Source organism: Rhyacophila brunnea, unplaced genomic scaffold, assembly GCF_057557595.1.
Source record: "Rhyacophila brunnea isolate RB1 unplaced genomic scaffold, BYU_Rbru_1.0 scaffold_2, whole genome shotgun sequence".
Classification (NCBI taxonomy): Eukaryota; Metazoa; Arthropoda; class Insecta; order Trichoptera; family Rhyacophilidae; genus Rhyacophila; species Rhyacophila brunnea.
Genome location: NW_028232859.1, coordinates 4,277,400 through 4,304,209, shown reverse-complemented (window position 1 = coordinate 4,304,209; position 26,810 = coordinate 4,277,400). Strand labels below are relative to the sequence as shown.

Sequence of the window (26,810 nt, the reverse complement as noted above, 5' to 3'; positions counted from 1 at the left end):
GATGCTTCGGCCATATTAATTGTCATTGCACACAAGAGATCAAAAATTGAAAGTTGCGCAACGTGGCATGAAAAGGTGCATGTTGGGCATAACGCGTAAGGACCGCAGAAGAAACCAATGGATAAGGAAGCAAACAAGAGTGAAAGATGTGATAGAGGTCACCAAATTGATGAAATGGCGGTGGGCCGGATATATCGCACGGCGAACGGACAACCGCTGGACGAATACAGTCATTCAGTTGTACCCGAGGGGCACTAAGTGGCCACAGGGGCGCCTCACAACCCGCTGGATTGACGATCTTATCAGGTTTGGTGAATAACAAGAGGTGAGAAAAGCAAGAACCCGAGAAGAGTGGAGGGAGCTGGGGAAGGCCTTCATCTAGCAGTGGATCGACCCCGACTGAATATATATATATATATATATATATAACAAAATTAATGACAAACTTGAGTGATTTATTTAATTTAATATTTTGTATCTACACCGAAATACAATCTTACACATTATGAAAACTGTACAAGTATTAGTTATGAAAGATGCATCATGCATAAAGATATGAATTTACATGATATTGAATAATAAATATTAGACTAGAACTATTATACACCCATATACACCATAATGCGCAGAAAACTAGACTATTTTGGACACGTTATACGTGATGTAAAATAACACCTCATACAACTTATCTTACCGGAGGAATTCTATGAAAAAGAGGGTCGAGCACACAACAAATGGATGAAGCATCTTTGGACATGGTTTCATAAGAGTGCATACTCATTAATCCTTTGGTAAGTAAAGGTGGAGATTGTTTTGATGATTGCTGACCTTGATATAGGAGACGGCACTCTAAGGGTGGGAATTAATCGCATATCGATTAAGTCGAAGGGAATTAAAATTCACATGAACAAAATATATTAAAACATTAAATATAAATTAATATAAATACAAAAAAAAGTAACGTATCACATTTTAAAAATATAAGTAAACTTAGTTTTGACAACTAGTTAAAAAGGAAGAAATTCACAAAGCGAAATAATTCTTAGTCTATGGTTATTATGGTCGGCTATGGTCACATCTTTGCTCGAGACGTCATGTTTTAGCTCTGTCAAATAAAGTATGATATGACTGTAATGGTTTAATATCAATAAAATAGAATATACGAGAATATGGAAAGATATTATATTTTTGAAGACAAAAAATACCATTTATGCTCTATCTATATAAGAATTATAACCTTTCATCAAATGTATCATTTCTTATTGAATAAGTTTGTTCATAAACTTATATACTATTATATGTGAATTTAATGTATGTACAATACTGACAGTTGGTACATTAAAAATAAAAACGACGAGAAACCATTAAGTATATAATTAATAATATAAGTTAAAGTGTATGAAAATAAACCAACGGCGTTCCAATAAGCGGTTCTTTTTGTTGAGTGTGTAATTTAACAAGATAATTAAGAGCTAGTCGAATAATCTAAGTTATCACAAGTTATGTTTTTGTTTTGTTACGCCGAAGAAGTATAACTTCTAACGCGCCTATATAAGTACACACACCGATTTTTTTTAAATATAAGTAACAATAATTTATAAAATTTGTGGCCTGATGCCAGTCTAAATTCAAGGTAATTAAAATTCACTATTTTTAAACGACCCATGTGATTTATTTTTTAATTCCCAGAAGAAGAAAAAAACCACACGTTCCCAACAGTAGAATGACGTATTTTATTTAATAATTACAAGTTACAGGTAAACGATAGTAGGTACATGCTCAGGTAGTCTTTTTACGAATATCGATTAGGTTCGCGGTCAGATTTACCCAAGTAATCAAAGAATTAGATTATTTTAATAAAATGAAATAATATGTTTTTAAGAATTTTAGTTAAATCATTAATACCGTAACGTTGTCATTACTTAACTGGTTGTGGAAAGGATTTTCCAAATATTGTCGTCATATGTCATGTGTCATATATGTACAGTGTACAAAATCGACATATGCTAAATTGATATCAAAATCTACTGTAGAATAACGCGCTGACATTTTGACCTAAAAGTCCTCTAACTTTGTTAATAGACGAGCAATGACAAGGCAATTTAATGGTTTTGACAGTTTATGTACAACATATAAAACAATTGAATTGTATAACTATTATAATATATTTTGATATATTTATTCTATTAACATCAACAAAATTTAAGAGTCTGTTTGTGATTGCTAAATAATTACTTACATTTTGATAAGCGTTTTGACTATTTCTAAGAATCATTCCTTCGTATTTATACAAAGATATCCGATATGCGGACCAAGCCAACGTGAGTGCAGAATAAAAAAAGCTTCTGCACAAATAATAATGATTAATGAATCTTACAAAGCTTTTTAAATATACTGTTGGTACTAATTCAGTAGAATTTAATCTTCATATCTCAAAAGGTTACGAAATTAGCATTTACATTTAAACTAACCATTGTCAAATAATGCACTTGCAACAATTCACCACGATTAGGTAAAATAGTCAGATAGCGGTAGTGAAGTGGTGATGTGTAGGCATAGAGACGTGTGCCTTAATATTTAACCGTTATATTTATTGTTAATTAAAAAAAAATCGGTAGGTATATTTCTTTATTGTGTATGTTGTCTATATTTCACACGGGAAAAGTCGCGGGCTTTCGCTAGTGTAAAATAATATTATGTTATGATGTGCGAATAGTAACCGAAAATACATTTAAAGATGTATTTTCTAATAGTTAATATAATAATAATCGTATGGCGACAGTACAACATTTTTTTTAATAGAATAAAGAAACCAAGTTACATAACAAGTAACATTGGAACCAGCAAGGCTTCAATGGATGATCAATCACATACATAGATATCGAGTAACAATGATACACTATAATAATCGAAGCGAGCTAACAACTACGTCTATCTTGAGAAACGAATGTCAATTGACGATGGTATTATTTATGACACGATTGCTCACAAAACTAAACTGGCATAGAGTACATTTGGACGCCTGAATATCTTCAAAACTGACATCCAATTGTTTCCTAAGCGAAATAAATACTAACAGGGCGTGGAAAGGTGCATGTTAGCCAAAACGCGGAAAGACTACAAAAAACCAATGGATAAGGAAGCAGACAAGAGTACGTGATGTGGTAGAGATCGCTAAGCAAATGAAATAATATAATCGTTAGAAAAATATCGCCAGGAGGCACTGAACGACCATATTATGGACGCTTTGAAACCCGTTAGGTAGACAAACTCTTAAGGTTCTGTGTATGTACGTGACAGTGAAGATCTAGGGAACTAGAAGAGTGGAAGAGACTAGAAGAAGACTTCATCCAGCAGTGGGTCGACCACGGCTGATAATTATGATTAAATGAAGCTAAAATATGTGTTTTATAAAACGCTGTAGGATTATTCATATATTAAATATTTTAGGTCACGTCACAACCTTGCTTCATACAAGGTCAGAGAAATGGTTTCTGTCGAAATCATTTTAATTATACACAAACACGAAAAAATATTTCAACCTGCATTAACTACGTTAAAAAATTCAACTACGGTTAACATCACATTCCCAATCGCTTTTCAAAGTATCAATATATTTTGGCATATAAAATTACAAGTTGACAAACATTCACAGACTAATGGTTTTAGCTATAAAATTGATATAAAGTCTTCTAAACAATGTTGGCAAGACTGTAATACATATTATTATATTATCTTTTACTGCATCGTTTGCCAAAGTTTTAACTGTTTGCCTCGTTCCACCAAAAGGGGTTAAATTGCGCGACGAAAATTTCTCATATGATTCGAAAAGCGCGCTAAACGATATTCTAATATTAAAGGGGTACCCAAGTTACTGAAGTGAAAATGTGGAATGTCAGTAATTTAATGTAATATTTGGTAACTAGTTAATTGATTAAAAGTCCGATAACGGTTTGCAAAGAGCTTTATGATCTAAACTTGAAATCTTTTTACTTATATCGACTTGTGCTTCGTTGTGATGTTAAAATCACACGGTGTTGCCTTTCAGCAACACACTCAGTAATTCTTTATATATTTGAACATACATAATTTTGAAAAACACTTTCTGAGAAAATATATTATAACCAATAGAAAAAATCTTTTTGAAAAAAGTAAGCCACCCCGGCAGGGATTCGAACCCTGCATCTCCCGGGTTTATATCCCATCCGCACATTACCTCTATGCTAGCTTGATTTGGAAGAGCGCTGATGAGTGGGTGTTAAAAGTGGCACATAGTTAAAGTTTGTCGCAATTAGTATGTCACTGCGTAGCATAGAGGTCTCAGAAAGTGTTTTTCAAAATTATGTATGTTCAATAATTAGAATGGTACATTCTTAAATCTTGTAAATTATTCATGGAATAAAAGAAATAGTTTTTTTATATATTTATTGTGGAAATGAAATTATATTTAAAAAAAAAAATGCAGTTCTCTGCAGTGGACAAAGTGTACTGATAAGGTAGTTATAATTTTTATTCACAATATGCCAATAAATCGATTAGGAAAGTAATATACACAATAAAGGGTTGCCATCATGCATTTAAGGGTTAATAATATCCAAGTAATACGTGTTTCCGAAAAAGTTACTATATCTATGAATGCGTTTTTTTTCGACCATGTCCAATCCTAATAAGATCATAATGGGTCTCCACATGGTGGAGGTTTTTATAAACAGATTTTTGTTTTTACGAGAAATGGATCTCTACTACTTGCTCAACCTTTTAGGTCCATACTCTGAATCATACACAAATTTAAAAAAAATCAATATGTGTACTTGTCAGACCCAGGATTCGAACCTGGGACCCACGATGCTATAATAGGCCGATGCTTAAGCCTACTTACTATAAAAAAAATAAAACATTCTTATAAGCATACAAAATAATATATAGGTACTAAGTCCACAATCCGCCTGGGTCTGGGCCCTGGAGGTGATGGGCGAATAAATTCAAGAGGGACGCACTGAGAATGAGTTCAGGCTAAAAAATCCTAGAGGATGGATGTGCAGTCGGCCACGGAGCTGAATGGTATACAGTGCCAGCTTAAGTGAGTAACTCTACAGTTAGAAGTACTTAGTCATATTATGTTTCTCGAAAAAAATAATTTCCTACAGTGGTGTCATAATAATATAATCACTGCATTTCAAAGAAAATGCGATACAAGGCAACCAATGTTTTTGAACCCCCCCCCCCCCCCCACCTCTTCTGTATTTTTTTAATCCTTTTCGGAAGGTATATCTTTCCTCTTCTTCTACACTCACAGGCATGGTTTAAAAAGGGCATTTTTTGTAAAACAATAAGATTTGTTATATTATATATTCGCAAGAAATTGTAAAATTTAGGTACCAACAAATGGAAAATAAACTCCCGAAAACTGTAAAACCGCGAAGCCCGGGACAGCTGCACTCTCCCTCTAATACGGCTTCTAACATTGCAAAATACTGCAATATAATAATATTCACATTTCTCATTTTAAGATGGGTATATCTTGTCACGAGGTTAGACTATTAATTACATATTCAAATAAAGCACGAGTTGTACCTAACTACCACGGCATAGTACTTACGTTCAGGGTGTTTGCTTTGATGAAGACACAAGAGGATAAAGTTTGGGAAGCACAGCTTGAATATTTTACGATTATGACACGCCAGTGCTTCTAGCACTCCGAGTCTTACGGCACTAACACTGGCTTGATTTTCTTTCCAAGCTAATTTCTATTCATGAACAAACTTTTCGTTTAGTGTACTTAAGAACGTTGTTGCTGGGTGTAGGTACCTACTAACCGGGGCGGCTCTACCTTAAGGGTTCGTAGGGACCATCCCTACATCGTTATCATGTCAAAAATACACGTCCGATATTTATTTTGTATCATTGTCATAATATACCTACTTAATTACATAATTAATTAATTAACTATTTAATTTATTTTATCCATCTAAACCCGTAGCAATTTTATGGATATACGTTTTATTATTACAAAAATAAATAAAACAATGATTGTAAATTATTATGTAATAACATAATGATGATTACACGGTATTAAAATAATTAATTTAATTAAATATGCCCTATTTCACGGTGACTGTTTGGAAACAAAATGTATTAATTAACGTAAAAAGTTTAACAGGACTGTAATTTTTTTGTCGAGTTCACGATGTCTAGTTTACTTCCATTGCCCTTCGACATCCATGGTGACCAGAAACGACACGTGCACGGATGATACAAAATACTGTAAGTGTAAAAAAAATGGGGCCCCTGCCCTGGGGCGGCATTTTGTCTAGGGACGTTACTGCATGTCGGGACAGTGAGGAAATGAATGAAAAAGTAGTTTCTCGTTATTCTACACACGCTCCGTGTCGAGTGAATTTTGTTTCATGTTTTTTCCTATCAAAATCGTCGCACCAACTATGTGTGCGGATATACGTTATATATTGTGTTTTATAAATGACGACAAATTCGTCATGTTACAGTCAACTCGAGTTTCTATGTGAAACCGGGCTTACAAACTGAATAAAATGCTGTTGGGTTTGCTTTGCAAATTTCTGAAGCGATATCCAGTAGCGATTGAAGACCCCATACAACAGAGAAGAAGAATCTCTGTTATTATATTCCACGTATTTTCTTCAACAGCAGATGTCTGGGAGCTTTGATAATTTTACTGTTCGATTGAAAGGTAAGAAGTAACTATGGAGATGAATTTATAAGCCGATACAAATAATATAATAATATCAATGACATCATATTAATAAGAATCCAGGTATCACGAAGACAAACTCCGTACACAGGTAAAAATAAATAAACAGATGTTCATAATAAATAATTCCATCATTAAATACTTGTTTTCTCAGCAGGTATCCCCGAAATGAGTAGTGTATAGTAATTTAATGAGCTTCATTCCGTATTGAAATGGTCATTATCGAAATGAACATCAAAGAGCTATTAATTGGCATCAGTACAGCATGAATAATACCCATTTAATAAAACGACTGGTAATAATTCCGTTTAAAGTTAATGATACGATTAGAATGATAATTATTTATATCGTTAACATGTTGATTAGAAACAAAACACAGTCGATAACGATGTTCAAATACCAAATGCCTGATTAAATTCATAGGAATTGTATATAGGAGGCTGTAATAATACAGAACCATTTTTTTTTTCAATTTTCTTTTAAATGACACTTTGTACTATAGATAGATCCAATTAATAATAATATATTGTTTTTGATACACAGAGAAACTTCAAACTTAAAATTTATTCGTTTGTCTTTTAATGATTGTGGGTTGTCATCGTAACGAGCCCTTGTTTTTCTTCCTTTTGTAATGCTATAACAAGCCACGATCATCTCTAGAAGTAGTGAAACAAAGAACATCCTAGCTCTGAGAAACCCACATGTATTGTCACAGGGAACTCAGAAATAATGGGAACTGAAAAACATAACGGGTAAGGCGATAGCAGGTAACCAAATCGAGTCAGGTAGAATCCGGGATAAACTTACACACGTATCAAGAATACGTTTTACGTCGAATACTGAAAACTGCTCTCGGTTTATGCATTTACGCTCATTTAGTTGGTGTAATCTGTTCTGTGTTCACTTCACCTAGAATCAAACACGGAGCCCTAGAACATAAGGGCCTGATAATTTAAACTTATGTATCTACGATAATCGTATATATATTAATAAACGTATATTGCTTGTGAATGTGAAACAAAAGTAGGTATGTACATATTTTAAATAGTTAAAAGCAAAATAACTATTTTATGTCTTCTAAATATATTTCTTGAATTTTATGTTACTTATATTATTACCTCAGAAATCGATACTTTAAAACTATATAGAAATATACAATATTCGTACCTATGCGGAACGTAGGGGGTCCACAGTATGGAAGTTATATTAATAAACAATCTAACGAGAAGTGTCGGATAACCATAATTTGGATCAAACATCATTTTTTTGGCCAGAAATGGGGTCGAATAGATACTCACCATCCTCAGGGACGGGCACTCTACGAACTACACCACCGTAGGGCGTACTACGTAATATATATATATATATTTTCTTTTATAAGTATATTATAATCATTAATAACTCCGGGAAAAAATAATATAATGTTTATTGAAAAAATGTTAACTTATATTTTTATTGTTAATCATTATGAATATTATTATATTGTACTTATCTTAATAATAAATAGATTAATTTATTATCAGCTTTAAGTCAAAGTATTAAATTAGTAAATTTATTGTATAATTATATATTATTGTATTATTATGTATAAAGTACTATGTAACTTTTATAGTTAAGTACCCGTAATTACTACCTAATTGAAAAAACATAATATTTATATCAAATCTGTTATTTAGAGCGTCTCAATTATGAACGATATATAAACGCTCCAAAGTAGTTTAGTAATTAATATTTTTGACAAAACTGTTTATTCAAATAAATAATATTCCATAATTTATGCTGCCTCTTGTAGGTGTGCGTTCAAATTTGGCAGTCACTAATAGCTTAAAAATAGTTGTCTGTTTTTAATTGGGTATTTTCTATCGACAATTTTTTCGAAGCATACTGTCTAAATTGACAAAATAATAAGCATTTGGATTCGATAGACTTTCATTATTTCATTACAATTACTTGGATAAAGTTTTTGGCCATAACAAACGTGTTAATAATCGGTTAACGCTGGTAAATGAACCCAGCATTCATCGAATATCGGTGCTAAATTGTTTTTTTTTTTACCGTATATTTATGTAATTTGTGGGCGATTTGAGAATTTTTATGTTTCTTGAAATTGTTAATAACGAAATATAAAATACAATATTTTTGTTGGTACCTCTGTATATATTTAATTTGAAAATAACAATGGAGATTAACTATTCATATTATTCTTCTTATTATTGTGCCATCCCCTAGCGGAGGTAGGCTACCATCAAGGCGACCTTATCTTTGTCGTCTGCTACCCGGAACAGTTCAGTGGAGCTGCACTCGTACCAATCACGGAGGTTCTTAAGCCACGAAATGCGGCGCCGTCCCCTGCTACGCTTCCCATTGATCTTTCCTTGAATGACTAGTTGGGGAATGCTGTATTTTTGTCCTCTCTTAATGTGGCCGAGGTACTGTAGTTTCCTGGTTTTAATACTACGTAGAACTTCTCGGTCCTTCCCGATTCGATTGAGAACTTCAACATTTGTCACCCGGTCAATCCAAGGAATTTTGAGGATGCGTCTATACAGCCACATCTCGAAAGCTTCAAGTCGCCGTGACATCTCTTGGTTTAGCGTCCATACTTCCATAATTCATATTCATATTATAACATACCTGTAATAGTTAATGGATATTATCAATTAACTATTAAGACGTACAGGTACAAAATTGTGTAAATATTTATGGCTCACATGTAGTCTATCCAAAAGGGGCGCCCCGTGTCTGTTCGGTAGTTTACCTGTACTTATAGGTAATAATTGTCAAAATATTTTCGATAAAAACTAATAAAATATTATGAAAATGTCTTAAAAATATTGTACGGTTTGTAAGTGTTACATAATATTACAAGAGATAGTTGATTTTTCATTGTTGTACATTAAAAAAACTTTCATTGTTGTAACATGAAAATGACAACGTTAAAAACGTCAATGCGAATGACCATAGCCGACTCAAGTAGAAAGCCGATACATTCACAACGACAAGTCCTACCTCTTCCGCCCCTCCCGTTGTTGCTTATGGATGACCTGTCATTGTTCTATAGAGTGCTCATACTGACGCTTCTGTCGTGATCACACAGGGAATGGTTTGATTTGGATAGATGAGTTACATGATAAATAATACACTAGCATTAACACACCTTCTACAATAATGTAATGCATAGATCAAGGCTACATATTTTTTGGAAATCGATATTACCACCGGTTTTTGTGTGAAGGATTAGTCTGACTTTGACAGCTGATAAAGAACAGGAATGTATAGTATTTATAAATAACACTGATAGTTAATATATTTGATTTGAGAATTTTTTATAATTCAATTTGAAACGAGAAATGGCGAATCAATATGTCAAGCAATCTGGGATATGATTTTGACAGCTAAACGGTGGAGTACACGTTGCTTGTGCAAAAAGATATGCTCAGGCTTTATTAATCTAAAGATCGTGCTGGAATGACTGATAGGTAATCGACTGTGGGAGTAGTAGTTAATATTGTCAGGGGCGCGCCATCGGGGGTGTTAGTTGTGCAAAATATCTGGGCGGCAGGAATAAGGGGAAATATTTTTGATGATATTACCTATTAAAAGTATAGGTATATATTATGAAATTGCATAAAATGAACTTTATGTTGAAAAAAAAATTGCATGCGGTGCAATTTTATGCCATATCATTAAAATATAGTATCGTATAAATTGTCCATCCATACTTTATTCGATATATATCTATCAATTTAATCCTTTCTATGCCGCAATTAGTTAATTGATAGTAATTAACATAAGAATTGGTGTAATTAGGGCGTCCAAAGACGCTTTGGGCACTTAACCGGTTAAGGCTATACCTCAGTTGAGGCATGGTCTAAAAAGATCGTGACTAGGCGATGCGCGGATTGTGCAAATGATGCGAGCCGAAGGAAATATAATTTGTCATAAAAATTCAACATGCGCCCATTTAATGTTCTGTTTATTGTTCTATTAGTAACAATAATAACATATTCATTGGCATGTTTTCTTTTTCAAGTAAATAGTAACGTTTTTTAGTCATCTTTACACGATTTAAGAATTAATACCCCCGTCGCCATCACGAAACAAATTGACGTGTTCACAGTTCGACTTTCGCTTTCCGATTGCCAGCGAGTCCAAAATTTCGTCGCACCTATAGTTGAAAATTATTTGCCGTTTTACTGAAGTATGCTCTTAAAGCAATCTACATTATAATTCAGAATGTTATATTATTTAATAGGTAAAATATGTCATAATTTTATTATTGTTCGTATTGTATATGTTCGAATGCTGCTAGGCGGCGTATTTTTATCAAAAAAATTATTTCTTCATTTCCCAGAAGTATTTTCAAATTATGTATGTTCAATAAAAGAATGTAACATTATTATAAATATATTATATTGTTAATAATTATTCGTTAAATAAAATAAATAGTTTATTGGATATAGTTTCATTGATGACCATATTAATAATGAGGCAAAACACGTGAAAAATTGCATCAAAATAAGTCATCAAATTGATGAAATTGCTATTTTATTTATTTTAAATTCCAAATAAAGAACAGCAGTTCATAACTTACCGAAAGTACGTTTAAAAATGATAGAAATATGTATATTAATAAGTTTCATAATAAATAATATGTTAAAAATTTCTTAATTATTATGGACAAATGTTAGTGGTGCGTTTAGTGACGTAGAGACCCGATGCACTGACTGATTTAGAGGCCCATAAAAAATATAATTTATTTTTTATTTTCCAAATAATAAATGCAGGAATTTTGTTAAGCGTTGTGTTATACGAGTATATTATACTCAGTTTGTGAGAAATGCGCATCTTTTACTTAAATTTCAATATAATTAATTTAATAAATGGTTTTAACTTAGCTCTTTTTTTATATTTTCTGATGAATCAGTTGCGTTATTTGCGTCAAAGAAATGCGCCGCTGACTAAGATATAGTACATACTAATTCCATTTAAGCAAAACTTAAGATACCTGCACAATAGTCCTAAGTACAAAAGCCATCATATTTACGGCACCTGCATCTTTCCAAGAATCAACAATAGCGCACTGCCTTACTCATACAATGTAGATAACGTGCTTACTTCTAATGAATACTTATTCTATGAAAAGAGTAAGTAAGTACATAACTTGAAAGCTCTTAATTTAATGACAGAATAATATTTTGTTTCTACACTCTGGCGCCAGCTTTAAAAAAACTGTCAGACAAAATGACACGAAGAAAAAATATATGACAATCATATTTCCAGACCAAAGTAGAAAATAAAATAGTAACAACACCGAAAAAAAAACGATTTTTTTTATTGTATTCCACAATTTATTCAAGATAATTTATGAAATTCTGACATTTTCATATTATAAGAATAAATCGGACCCTGTTCATTAATTTAAGTAAACTTATTTGACCGTTTTGGGGTAATGATTTTAGATTGCACGTTGTTTATCAATCTCACATTAATGTACAACTATTTATTTATATCCAGGAAGTATTTGAATTACTAGTCTTAGATAACATTTAACATTACCGAGAGACCGGTTATCGGGTTACACCGGTGTGCAAGCGATGCAAAAAAATAAAATAGTTAATTCTGTTAACTGACGCCATGAAGAGTGAAGTAGCGCTTAACAAAGTGTGCCAGACTTCCGACTTATGTTTTTAAAGATTACTCCTCTGTTGACAAAGCGTTTTGAGGAAATTCCACGCGTCCAATGGAACGAGTTTTTCAGCTCTGATGGATTTTCTTTGTTAATATTGCCGGCTTAAAATTTACGGCGCCGCAATGTTGTCATTTTTAAGCCGGATGAGAATATTAACGAGAACTAATTTCTTTGTTAAATGTTAAGTATTTTTATGGAAATTCTGATTAAAAGTGGGTAGCTACGAGTTTGAATGGAAACAGCCATGTATGAATGAAAGTTTAATATTAATTATTATTATTCTATGTAATACCTAGTACGATGACAATTTTTTAGACATAACTATTGTAGAATTATCTTTTAAATATAGGAAATACAACATGTCCATAAGCAAACTGATTTAAAAGTCGAGATTTGAATCTACTAAGTACTGAAGAACAGGATCTGCCCTAGGTTAACAGATGGTGATGGTATATTGTTTGAGGTTTTTTCTTAAGAAGAAATAAGAGTAAAACATAAAAAAATCACCAAAGTTATCATTTTTTTATAATAACATTGTAATAGTAAAATTACAAACACACCGATGAATATTAAATTTGTTTCAGGACGAAAATTTATATTTCTTAAATTGTGATTACTTTAAATTTAGAGCTTAAATACCTGGAGGTCCACAACGTGGGAGATGGCACTTTGTAAAGAGAGCTCGCCAACCGTATGGGAATGGCTGGAGCAACAATTGTCATTCGAGTCAATGCGGAGTGTCTAGGATTCACGACTATGGCCGGTTAAAACCAAATGCCTCCTATTCGACGTTTGATTTTTGACGATGCTGCTTTATGGTAGCGATTCGTAGCACCTTGCGAAGGCTCAGACTAACCGTAAAAATGAGCTTTGAGAACAAAAGTTTGCGATGGATACTGGGTGAAGACATTATGAGTAACGAGGAGATAATAGAACACTCTCTTATCACGCTGAGTGAAGAGGTAAAGTTGGACCTGACTCGGCCACGTGGTACGGACGCCTAGATAGAACTTCAACATGGCTTGCCTGTTATTCAAGTTAAACGGATTTCAGCATTCTGGTAAGCCGCTAAATACTATCTACAGTCTGTCTTCGGTGGAGCTACATGATACTGGCAAGCAGTGCCGTCCCGTGGGGGTAGGCAGATTGAGCGTCGCTTGGGAACGGCAGTTACTCAAAGGGCGTAAAATCGATAAGAATCATTAGGTATATATAGAAAGCTACCTAAACTTAGTAATAACGGAAATATCTTTCCATTAAAAAAATAAACTCACTGGTTGGAAACAACATAAGCATATCTATCAATTAGGTAAGTACTATACAATTTACAACAGGACTTTATTTTTTGTCGGGTTTTCGATGTCTAGTTTACTTCCATTGTCCTTGGACATCACGTTCTTCACAGTCACTCGCGAGTTATAAAAGTTGTCAGGTGTATTTTTAAATGTACCTATCTGAAACCGTAGACTAGAAATATTGTCTATTGAAGCAGAGCTGGCATTAAAGCTAGATTTAGTATTATAGGTACCTATATCTCGTTAGTAATGTATCCATAAAACACAATTCTTAGATATTGGAGTCATGAAAGGATGATAAAAAGTACTGAATAAAAAAAATGTGGCGGCATTTTGTCTAGGGACGTCACTGCTAGGATAACATGGAATGACACAAAAAGACTGGAGAGAGAGGGATTCAGGGGTCGGACATGGTTAAAGAAGAAACAGATAAACCATATTATTATATTGTACGTTTTGATCGCCACATAGAATTTAGAATCATTTGACTAGCACAAAACGTTGATAATATCCCAAAAATCTCAGAATCATGTGCGTTTAATGACATATTCTGTGTTGTAATTTTCAAATTGATTACTTAACTACGGTTGTCAAAGATGCCGTTAAAACTTTTCCTGAAAGAAATGTGATAAAATCTCAGTTTAAACGTTTCGGAAGGGCCAGAACAATGAAACTGAAATGGAAATAGGTAGGTACTAAAAATATACAATTTTAATCATGGAAACCCGGTAACTAAGTAATATGAATATTTATGAAGCGGTTTACGATTTCGCAAATAAAATGTTTAATTTATTTAAGCGCCCAGGCTGAGTGGATCACACAAAAGATGAAATTGATAGAGACGTCTCCGTTCATTTTATCGCTGTACATTATTATGCTCCCTTGTTATAAATTTCTTGATAGCATGCGTTATATTATCTACATATTTCACGTTTATCAGGACGCATTGAATTGTTTTTAACCCTTACATACACGACGTCAACCCTTTGATTTACATATTACTTTTCTATAAATGTAGCACCTATGAATAAAATGTATAATTATTTTGTCAGGACACTTTCTCAACTGCAGAGAACTGCAAGTGTTTAAATAAAATTTCATTCACACCAAAAATATATAAAAATAATACTATTTGTTTCTGAAGTTTACCGAGGTTAAAAATTAGTGTGTCATTGCAATTATTATTTTTTACACGAAGGGCGGAGGTAGGCTGCTAAGATCCGACAGATTGACTATTATCTATATTATGGCTTGGGTTTAATTATTGAATTTTAAAAACTAATCAACGCCATTTGTAAATTGTAGTCTTATCTCAATAAAAACAAATGCGTATGACTGAAAAGCTTAGTGTGCACTATTTATGATGGATCTTGACAGCCTACCTCCACCCTTCGCTGTAAGCCTTACGGTATATTAAAAAATGTTCTAAGGGTTTGACCAAGCAAAAAAAGTTGAGAATCAATGGTCTATAATAAATTAACACTTATAAAAAATCGCGTACATTGGTCAGCATAGTTAATATGTTTGGGATATACACCTTGTTATGTATTATCTGATAATTCTAGAGTTAATGCAGATGTCTTGTCTGTATGACAAAGAACTCGTTCTTACATAACGGAATCGCTTTACTAGACAATAGAATCATCCCATTGTGCTAATTTCACCGGCCAGAAGCTAAGCTCATGGACATTTTGGATAAACTGTTGTAGTCAGACAATAATTTCTTCCCATCCCAATATTTTATTCTCCTTTTACACGTTCGCAGTACCTGTACACGTGGTAAAACACGTTTCGTCCATTATTAACGTGTATTCACGTGCAAATATCTTAACGCAACGTAACGCGAAGACTTGAGCATAGTATTAAAGATAATACGAAGTGTATTGCTACAAACTTCGTTGGATTGGATCGCGGTGTGATTGCCAGAATCAAGTAAGCGGTTTATAGTTAAATAAATTAATGTTTAAATCCAGGTTAGTTAATTTCATTGTGTTTATTAGGGTTTGTAATCTCGGAATCTTACTCAATTTTGGGATTAGTTTTTATGTGTGTTTTTGTTGTTAGTAAAAATAGTGCATGTCTGTTAAATAAAGATATTTTTTTTTATATAATTTCAAAATGCTTATATGTTTGGAGGACCTATTGGACAACGCAATGAACCGCCGTTGAATTGTTAAAAATTCAGCAGCAGTTAAATTGACAGGATTTTTTGTAAAAAAATATGAATTTTTGATTTAGGTAATTTCTGATGAAAAAACTTGGTTGGTACCTACTATATTGAGATTTAAAGTTTTTCTGACATATCTCATTATTTAATGGTTGCAAATATAATATTTTAAATAAAAGACAAAGCTCAGTAAAATACATACTTTACGAATAATAATTTATATCGTATCTACAATGATTAGCGAGCTTTAAAAAGGCGAGGAAAAATTTACATAATTGATTTTGAACTTTAAATTACTAAAAAAGTGACCTACTTGTACCTACTCTTTATTTTTTTTAATTTGCCACCGTTTTACAAGATGGTGGCGATCGCACTTACTAGAAGCATATGCAAAGCCTCCTTATTGGGTAAATTATTTAAAGGGATTATTGTAAAAATTAATATCACATGAGAAAGACATTAATCTTAATAAAAAAAATAAACAAAATAATACCAAGATAATATACTCGTACAACTAAAAGTAAAACTGAATTTCGTAAATCGAATACGTAACGAAAGTAATTTTTGAGTTAATATAATTACGTAAGTTGTAATGTCTTTCTAGACTGGTATATCCGTTTGTATTTCATTATAATAAGTTGATTATAATTTGGATGGTTCACAATAATTATGGATCAAGTCAAATTTTTATAAAATTCGATGAAGATTCGATTCAGAGGCTACTCACCCGCTAGATGAAACAGTTTTCTATATTTTATGTTAATATCACAATCGTAGCTCTACAGTTTTCCGCATAAATGGCAATACCAGTATAGATAAGACATCAAATTGGATGTGAATCATGTCCATTTTGACAGTTTCTTCAATCGTATAAGAAGGTATTTGCTAATATTAATAAAGCCTGAATATACTTTATGTTTTGACTATTTGTTTTAATTGATATATGGATCTACCAACATATGGAAAGTATATACAGTGAAAACATTCCTAAATTTTAAGTTAATTTAATTTAATTTTAAGTTAATTTTTCCTAAATTTTAACTTTCGGTCCAAATACCTCAGGATCCATTTTGATGGACTTGATCCATAATTATTTTGAACCACTCATTAATTGATCTATATAAGTTCAGCCTATTGGTATTAGACCGTAGAATGTGTACCAATGCACAATGAACTGATCCTAAATATCGACACAAAAGGGAGACAATGACGCCCGCCCATCCAAATCGGTGCTGCGTGATCTCCGACGGGCGGCCGCTGGCTATCACCAGCCGCCGGAAGTGGAACCGGTCGCGCGGGACCGTGGACGCGATGGGAACTGAAAAAAAATGGCGACAATCTTTCGCCTGCTCAATAGCGCGGAACGAGTTTGCAGCGAATAGCGGTTCGGACAATGCACCCTTAAATTACATTACTTACACATGGCGTGACGTTGTTTCGTTGGTAATGACCGGGTACCGATGCATCATATTATAGCACACATGCCTAATGTTAATGATTTATGCAATTGCAAACCAGGCAATGTTTTTGCGAAGCTTCCTTCAAAGTCTAATGAAGTGGCGAATGGTGACTTTTAGAATGAGATAGGCTGTGGAGATGTGATAAAAAGAGAACTCATGTCAGGTAAAGGTACTTACGATAAATAATAAGATACTTCGATATTAGATACACACTAATGACAACGACACACTAATTCAATGAAACTTCAAAAACTCACTCACGGCATAAAATTGAGCGATGTGTTTAAATTACGTAGTTTTCAAAACATTTATACCCATCAAAAATCATAAGATCTCTTTTTATTTTTAAAAGCAATCTATATTTAATAATATTCGATTAAAAACCATAGAAATTATTTTTTTAAATTATTAATTCTAATCTAATTATTAATTATTTTGGATAAAGTGCAGTCATGACAATAATATTATGCGCGATTGTTTTAGGCTCTGCGATAGGAGCTTACTATATCTCATACAATTCGACAGAATAGCGAAGGTTGCGTGGCGTAAAGTCCATATGAAAAAAAATCAGAATTGGTACTGTTCGGTTATACCGAATACAGCGGAAAACACATTTTAAAAATAGCCGATAAACTGGATTATTTGTTAGTTTAACCTAACCAAACCTAACCTAACCTCACCTCACCCAAACTAAGAAATAATCCAGTATATCGGGTATTTTCAAAATGTGTGTTCCGCTGTATTCCGTATAACCGAACAGTACCTCAGAATTATTGCACACTTAATCCGACCGACAGATGGCGTGCTGTGGTATATTTTTTTAAAACCTTTGCAGATTGTTTTGTAATCTGTGTAATACATTCCTACATATATACGACATTTCTCGTTGGCAAAATAAATTATTTTTATAGAATATTAAATAATGAAGTGATTATATAAATATGTCAATATGCAATGAAAAAATATTTTTCTTAAGAAGGTAGGCTTTAAATAATCGCCTAGTATGGAGTCTTCGCCACTGGTCTAATGTGTATCTAAACATATTTTTTGCGGGAGTTTTATTTTAAAATCAAGGATCCTAAGATGCATGTTGGTTAAAAAGAACAAAATGGATTTGTCCTATTCGCAGGCTACGAACGATAAACCAACGACCTATTATAACATATGGGGCGAGTACCAATATCAGTGACGAGTAACTTTCTTTTGAGCGCATCTATTGTATACAGAAGACTGCTTTCGGCCGCTACGGCAGCTATCTAGGGTAGGTTTGTATCGAAGTATTAGCACTTAAAATTAAATTAAAATTGACCAATAGTTAAAATTTGTCGCTATTAGTATGTCACGCCGTAGCATAATGGATAAATGCGACGGATGAGGCGTAAACTCGGGAGATGCAGGGTTCGATTCCCCGTCGGGGTGACTTACTTTTTTTCAAAAAAGATTTTTTCTATTGGTTATAATATACTCTCTCAGAAAGTGTTTTTCTATGTATATATATGTACAAATAACTAAGTACATTCGAAATAAACTAAGTTTGAATGAATTTTGCTTTATACCCATGTGTAAGTTGCCGATTCATTTTATTTTTTCACATAAATTAATAAAAATGAGAAAGCTTGGAGAAAAACAATGCTTCGCACTGTTAACAAAGTAATTCCACCATGATCTCATACGTTTTACGGGAGTTTCATATTTGGCTGACTAATTAGATTTATGGCGGAAATGCCATACGTACACCATGATTTACTTTACTATTTTAAATCTCGCTAACCCATTCATTAAGTCTTTACTATCAGAAACCGCAATCTCATATTAAATTTACATTATTATTTATATTACAATATTATTTACTCCATTAAACTTGTATTATATATGTATTTCCAAGATTGAACGTATACAATATTAACAATAAATGTATTAAATAGTATAAATTATACTACATTTATTTTTGACCGATTTTATCAATGTTATTAATAAATATAAAAATTTTATATTAACAATGGAAGAAAATCCCAAACCCGGGACCAGTCCCGGGATCTCGGGATTGTCAAATTGTAATCCCGAAATCCCGGGATTACAATTTTGGCTCGGGATTGAATTCCCTAGTAGCAATACACGTGATGAGGTGGATTGCCTGTTTTGTCGATGGACCCATGCACAAGCGAAGAAATTTAATGGTGATTAATGCTTTCTTGTTAAAAATGATATTTTGTTATACAACTTTTTATTCGTTTTTAATCTAATAATGATCACAAAACAAATCATGTGAATTTTAGTATCAAATGAGGGGTTTACTTAGTGTACTGTTATGCTCCGTGTTCCCCCATCATACCATATTGTTTTCGCATATTATGTATACCTACGCAACACGAAATAATTTATACTAGGACGTTGTGCTCCTCTCACAAATTCGTAAAAAACGATAATCTATCGTAAAAGCAATCACTTATTCAAATAACTTACCAGAATTCCGAGATATGTAAGTTGGGGTAATTACAAATCACCAAAAATGGCACGAAAAACACTTATCCGAAAAAACTTGATGGTATGCACGCATTGTTGACACTAGCGACTAGCGATGACTGACGAGGCGAGCACAATGAACATGGCGTCTAGACTAAATGTTGCCAATAGGAAAATATCGCTTCGATTGGTAGAATTTTTGAACTTTCGGAATATACCCATATTCGGAATCACCCCAATGCACCTTATCATTATTAAAAATCCTATCAGGTTTCTCGACACTTGCTTATATTATTGGAATATACATTAGACATTAAGCTTTATAAGGCTTGTTTTCTTTATCAGTCTTGAAATACTCATACACGTAGGTATCATCAGTGACGTCTCGTAGGGAGAGGCAGATTCAGCGTCGCGTGAGGGCGGCAGTTACTCGAAGGGCGGCAAATCGAGGAAAATCATTTGGAATATATAGAAATAGCTAACTAAACTTAGTACCTAATAACGAAAATAACTTTCCATTAAAAAATCAACTCACTGGTTTTGTCGGGTTCGCGATATCCAGTTTACTTCAATTGCCCTTCGACGTCCTTGGTGACCAGAAACGATAGGTGCAGATTTTCGAATAAATAATCTGATATTTTGTTAGTAATGTATCCATACAACACATTTCTTAGATATTTGACTCATGAAAGGATGATAAAAATAATGTGCAAAAAAAATGAGGCAACATTTTGGCGCTGCCTAGGAGCGGCATTTTATCTAGGGACGTCACTGGGTATCATGAGTAAAAGTAAAGAGAAATTATATATTTGCGGCGAAGGAAACTAATATTCAATTATAATATAATAATAATTTGTGTATAATCTTTTTCTGGAAATACTCAAACAAACGTTTTCTACTTTTTCTATAGATCCTAGAAAGATTTTTGAGTGGCTTAACGAATGGGATGAATATAAATTCTGTATCTCTCTTCGGCTACCACTTTCCAAGAAAACTGCTAACCAGATCACTCTTGGGAAATTATCAGACTCAATTGAACAATTTATTTGTACAGCACGCCTTCTTCACACAACTAAAAATGGGTTAAGTGACATTTAAATAGAGAAAATTACAATGATAGTTATTAATAATGTTGTCATGGCATTATAAAATTGAATGTTATTTAGTATTGATTAAGAATATCTACAAAAATTGAAGGCGTCCCCCGAAAAGGGGTCTATATGCAAAAACAAAATTGTTCAGGAGAGGAAAAAAATGTTCTATTCTATCATGCGGACTTTTTGAGTATATACGTGATAATAATTATGTTCATGAAAGCACTCTTTATCATTGATAACATTTTTTTTTTAAATTTTGGATAATAAAATAATCATATAGACGTATAGAGCCCTCTTCTACGGTAAGCATTTTAATATTGCTAAGATCTCAAAAACTGTGACAGATAAAATAATAAAACTTTCCAATAACGTGAGCAATGCTATATAGACCCGTTCTAGTCAATAAAATTACTTTTTGACATGATGTATTATATAGACCCCTCTTCGGGGGTCGCCTTCAATTATTATAGAATATATATTTCGTTAAACGTTGTGCACATTTCACTTTTGAGCATATTCAATCCTCCAAAGACGATACACAGTGAAAAGATATATACAACCTACCAGGGAACACAGAATTTATGGGAACTGGAATACCTAACGAGTGTGGAGTAACAGGCAACCGATCTCGAGTTTGGAATAATATGGGATAAACTTAAACACGTGTCAAAAATACGTCATTCTAAGCTTGTCCTTTGTTCTGACAACTGCTATTGGTTTCTGCACTGACGCTCATTCAATATTTATGTATTTGAAGGGTGAAACACACACTATTGCACGTCTATAATGTGTGGTTTTTGCTTTTTCGTACAAGGTGGTTGTTAGTAATTTTGAACAATGACAAACACCCAGGCTTTAAGAAAAACACATAAATATTGTATCCTGACCGGGAATCGAACCCAGTACCTACTCTCGGGTGGAAGGCAAGCGCCTTACCCACTACACCACCAGAGCCGCCCGTATAATGTGTGGTTCATTTTCGTAGGACACTCACACATTCAAAACCCTGCGTCAAAGTGTAGTGTATTGGGGTATAGCCTATCGGAATTATATTTATTAATCTGTTCTGTGCAACCTACTTCCACTAATATTATAGTGCCTAATTTAATTTATATTGTGCTAAACAAAACAACTACTAGGTACGTAGCTAAATACAATTCACTGTATTTATTATTTGCCAAGGGTTAGCGAAGAAAATCGCATCCATTACTTACAAATATAATGTCGTAGTCTCGTGTCGACTATACTTAAAAAGAACACAATATTTTTGTTTTGGTCATGTCATCTGACCATAACACATATCACACAGTCTAATAATAATTGGTAAGGTGTGTGTTATACAAAGTTGCTGGATTTATTTCTTGTTATCATGCAGCAAGCAACATATAAAAATGGCTGGCGATTTACTGATCAAAAAATGCACATCAATTTCATCGGTATATCTTACGTTTTGAATTATGTCGATTATCAGCCCAGCGCTGATTAAACGACTGGGGTTTCCAATACATGTTTAATTCATAAGAAATTTACTAAATACAGAATATTAACAGTAAATAACTCTATCAAAGTGATACATAAAGTAACAGCATTGTAAATAATAAAAGTCAATACTAGACTAGTTTAATTTTGGTATGGTAGATGTAGGTAGAACAATTTACTAATCACCCATAAATTATGAAACCTCAAACTAAACCTATTTTGGTGGTCCAACTTCTATCTCCACTGAATGTGTGATTTTCTGTGGAATTTTTACAGTATTGAATAGAGACGTCCCGTATAGGCAGATCATTAATATTGATAGCTTATTGGGGAGAAATTATGAAACGGGTGGAAGATGGAACAATAATATAAAATACCTCCATTTAAGTATTCTTGGTCTGAGATTTATTTCCATGAGCGCAATTTTAAAATTATACGTTTAAGACGTTCAAATCAAGACGTTTAAGCAGTTCAGTAATACAATGTTCAGACAATTACGTAAGTATATATAAATATATTTGTATATAAATGACAGGTAAGTATCTATATAAAAAAAAACCAGGATGTACACCATAATAAATAAAATTATAATACAAGGTCTACCAAGACTCACGAACCCGTGCAAGTGAAATATGTCAATTTCGTCAAACACAGTTATTGCTCTATCAATATGAATCTCGTATTCTAACTTATGAGAGTAGATTTTGTCGAATTGAGAAGATTTTCACCTGCTGCGCTTACGAGATTACAGTAGTATTAAAGTCCGGATAATATTGTGTTCATTAAAAGTTTGATAATAAAATCATTGTATTTTTAAGTAGAGAGTAATATGTAGCGGAAAGGACGCCCTAGACAGAGCCCTAGCCTAGAGGCCCGGGTTCAGAAGGAGCCCGGCTAGGTGAGCCGACCAGATAAGTGAGATAAACACATATCACAAATTTGCTTCACCAGTAAAAAAAAGTCGCCTGCATTTAGAAGACGCTACTTTAGAGCGTCACACAGCCTTTTTCCTTAGCGATAGGCAAGGGGGGCGTCACAAGATATGGGGGCCATGATAGACCCAGTAGTTTTAGTAAATACCTAACATAGATTTCTCGTAAAAAATAAAATCTATTAATATAAATTCCACCCTTCGGAAGCCTATATTGTGATATAAGGATCGAACATGGAACATTAAAAATTAGAATGACAGGTAGGGGGCAATATTTGGCGTCTGATTGGTAGGGATTGGTATATCCATATCGAATCAGATGGATCATGAAACATTCGACTATTTTTGTTTAAGTAAAATGTTACGTAACCCTTATGGTTTACTCGATTAATGTTTTATTTAAATCTAAGACTACTTATTCGGATAAGACGAAATGGAAAATGTATTCAAAAGTAATCGCAGATCGCAGTCGGAGTGTTGTACGAATAATGAAGGCGTTCGCGAACACGTTACCTGGGGAATTAGTAACACAGTTACAGATTTTATCGCAAACGATTCTATTTCTAGCGAGGTGGGTGTGTAGATTAAAAATGGATTCAGAGCAGTCAAATCTTAAAAATGACCGTTGAAACTAATATATTGCTAATCGAGTACATATTTAATAAAATATATTGAGTAAGTATATCTATAGATGGATGTATATTTAATGAAATTGTTCGCAGAGTAAAGCTAGGCTGGAGTGCTTTTGGCCGCCTGAATAATGTCTTCAAAAGTGACCTTCCACTGTGCCTAAAGCGCAAAGTGTTCAACCAGTGTGTGCTTCCCGTGATCACATATGCGTGTGAAACACGCACCCCAAGGTAAAGAGTGATCCAGAAACTTAGAGTAGCACAACGTGGTATGGAGAAGTACATGCTGGGCATAACGCGAAAGGACAAAAAGAGGAATGAGTGAATAAGGAAGCAGACAAGGGTTTGCGATGTAATAGAGTTTATTAAAAGCCTTAAATGGAGACAGTCTGGACACATAGCTCGAAGAAGAGACAATCGTTGGACAAATCTAGTCATCCAGTGGTATTCCAAGAAATACAAAACGTCCGCAAGGTAGACCTAAAGGACGCTGGATCGATGAAATGATAAAGTTCTGCGGAAGTACGTGGCAACGCAATGCACAGGACCGAAAGAAGTAGAAGCAGTTTGAAGAGGCCTTCATCCAGCAGTGGATAGATTCAGGCTGATGATGATATAAAAATATTCATTCAAGACGTTCACAGCATTACATTTAGAATGAAAAGAACAGGTGAATAAATCAAGTTAGAATAAAAACAAGCTAAAAAAACAGCAATGAACGACAATTTTCTAAACAAAAATAATTCAAGAAAAATAAAATAAAATATTAAAGTAGAATTTAAAAATAACAAATGTAAATGTCTCCAGAGAGTGCATTAGCACACAATTAAAAACTAGTAATTACCAAATAGTATATTTTAAGTAAACTAGAAATTTACCTATGTTGTAATTTTATCAATAAAACATAGAGCTCTCTCTGTATCTGAGAGCCAGCTTAACTTATCTCATTTTTTTTTTAACAAAAACGCAAATATTTAGTATTTTTCATTCCCTCACTGTTAGTGCAATTTATTTTGGTTTAATTGGCTTTATTGTTTTAAGAATTTCATAATATTAGAGTGAATTAGGTCTGTCAGATATGATATGTAGGTACATAATTAATTAAAGCTCGGTTTGGCAAAATATACCAGACGCATACTTATAAAGATTGAGAAAATCACATATTTCGTTGTCTGGGGAGCACTCTTATCCTCTGAGCTATCGATTATTACTATGGTCTATTTGCCGCTAGCGCACACCCAAAAAAATGTAAGTATGGGGGGGGGGTCTATTTAGAAAAAATATCCCAAATAATTTAATATTGATTTTTTACGTGAAATTTCAACCATATGCGTGGATGGATACTTTTTCAATATTGTCGGCGAAAACACCAATTAGGTACTTAGACACTTAACTAGTGTCATAAACGTAATCCGATCCCGGCGGCATCGGTCTACGGTCGGATTTTATTGTTTCGGGTCGAAATGTTTTAAGAAAGCTTTTGACAATATTTTTGCTCGGTATATCCGATAAGTTGCTCGATATAAAAGTGAATAAATGTATGGGGAAAATCATAACTAAAATATCAACGAATGTTTCCTCATTACATCCGATATCTCGCTATGTCCGTGATCGTAATAACCGAGTTCGATGTATGTTATATACCCACAATGGCTGCGTGGCTTAAACATTGGCCTATAGTTTCGTGGGTCCCAGGCTCGAATCCTCGGTCTGGCAAGTACACATATTGTTTTTCAATTTGTGTAGAGTCAGAGTATGGCCCGTTTCAGATGGGACACCGGTGTTGCGCTCGTATATAATAAGGATGTCTTTGTATTTGAATAAAGGGGCCTTTGTATTACGCGTGTCCGGTACACTTTTCCGTCGGCAGCTACATTCTCAAGCCGCCGATACACTTGTTTTTATTACCGCAGCCAGTTTTATGTTCTAATTTACAACGCGAAATTATGCGTTGACTCATTAGCTCTGGGGCGTTCTTAAACATAATACAAAGACCAGTTTATTCGAATACAAAGGCCTTCTATAATATTATATCGAGCGCGACACCGGTGTCCCGTCTGAAACGGGCCTATGGACCTATAGGTTGAGCAAGTAGCCGACATCCATTTCTCATAAAAACGAAATCTGTTAATACAAACCTCCACTCTGTGGAGGTCCATAACATGATCTTATTAGGACCGGACATCGAAAAAAACATATGTTAGTAATAATATTAATAAATTAATACTTACAGCAATAATGAGAAGACCAGCCTCTCTGGAATCAGTCAGCGTCTTGTTTTTTTGTTGTTGTCTTATTTTAAAATATAAATGTTATCACTCTTGTCAGTACACGATGTTAGACGTTAACACTGAAACAACCGACACACATTTGCATTACGAAACCAGAAACGTCGTCTTCTTATTAACAGCCTCGTTTGTTGGGCGATAAGTACGTCACATAACAGCCTAGTTTACCACTTTGCCACCACAATGGGTGCCAACTTTACGATGCACCAAACCGCGGAATTTTCTCTAAGTAGATCACTGTTTCAAAACAAAATTAAACAAATTATAACACCAGATAAACAACTACCAATATTTACCGGTAAATATTTCAGAGAGCAGGGGCGGCTCTACATCAAGGGTTCGTAGGGACCATCCCCACATCATTATCATGTCAAAAATACACCCGATAGTTTTATCATTATCATAATATACCTACTTAATTGCATCATTAAAATGAACTATTTAATTTATGTTATCCATCTAAGCCCGTCGCAATTTAATAGAGAATAGCATATTGATGATTGTGTGGTATTAAAATAATTAATTTAATTAAATAAGCCTTATTTCACGATGACTCCTATGTATGAATTAAGAAAACTCACT

At 33.6% G+C, this 26,810-nt stretch overlaps 1 protein-coding gene across 1 annotated transcript in view; it reads right to left on the bottom strand.

Annotated features, from left to right (window-relative positions):
* The window catches only part of LOC147071715 (uncharacterized), a 303,080-nt gene extending 276,615 nt beyond the window's left edge, over positions 1-26,465 (bottom strand). Inside the window, exon 1 of the mRNA XM_085947048.1 lies at positions 26,172-26,465. The gene's annotated coding sequence lies outside the window, so the exon portion shown is untranslated. The remainder of the gene's footprint in view (positions 1-26,171) is intronic.
* Between the last annotated feature and the right edge of the window lie 345 nt (positions 26,466-26,810).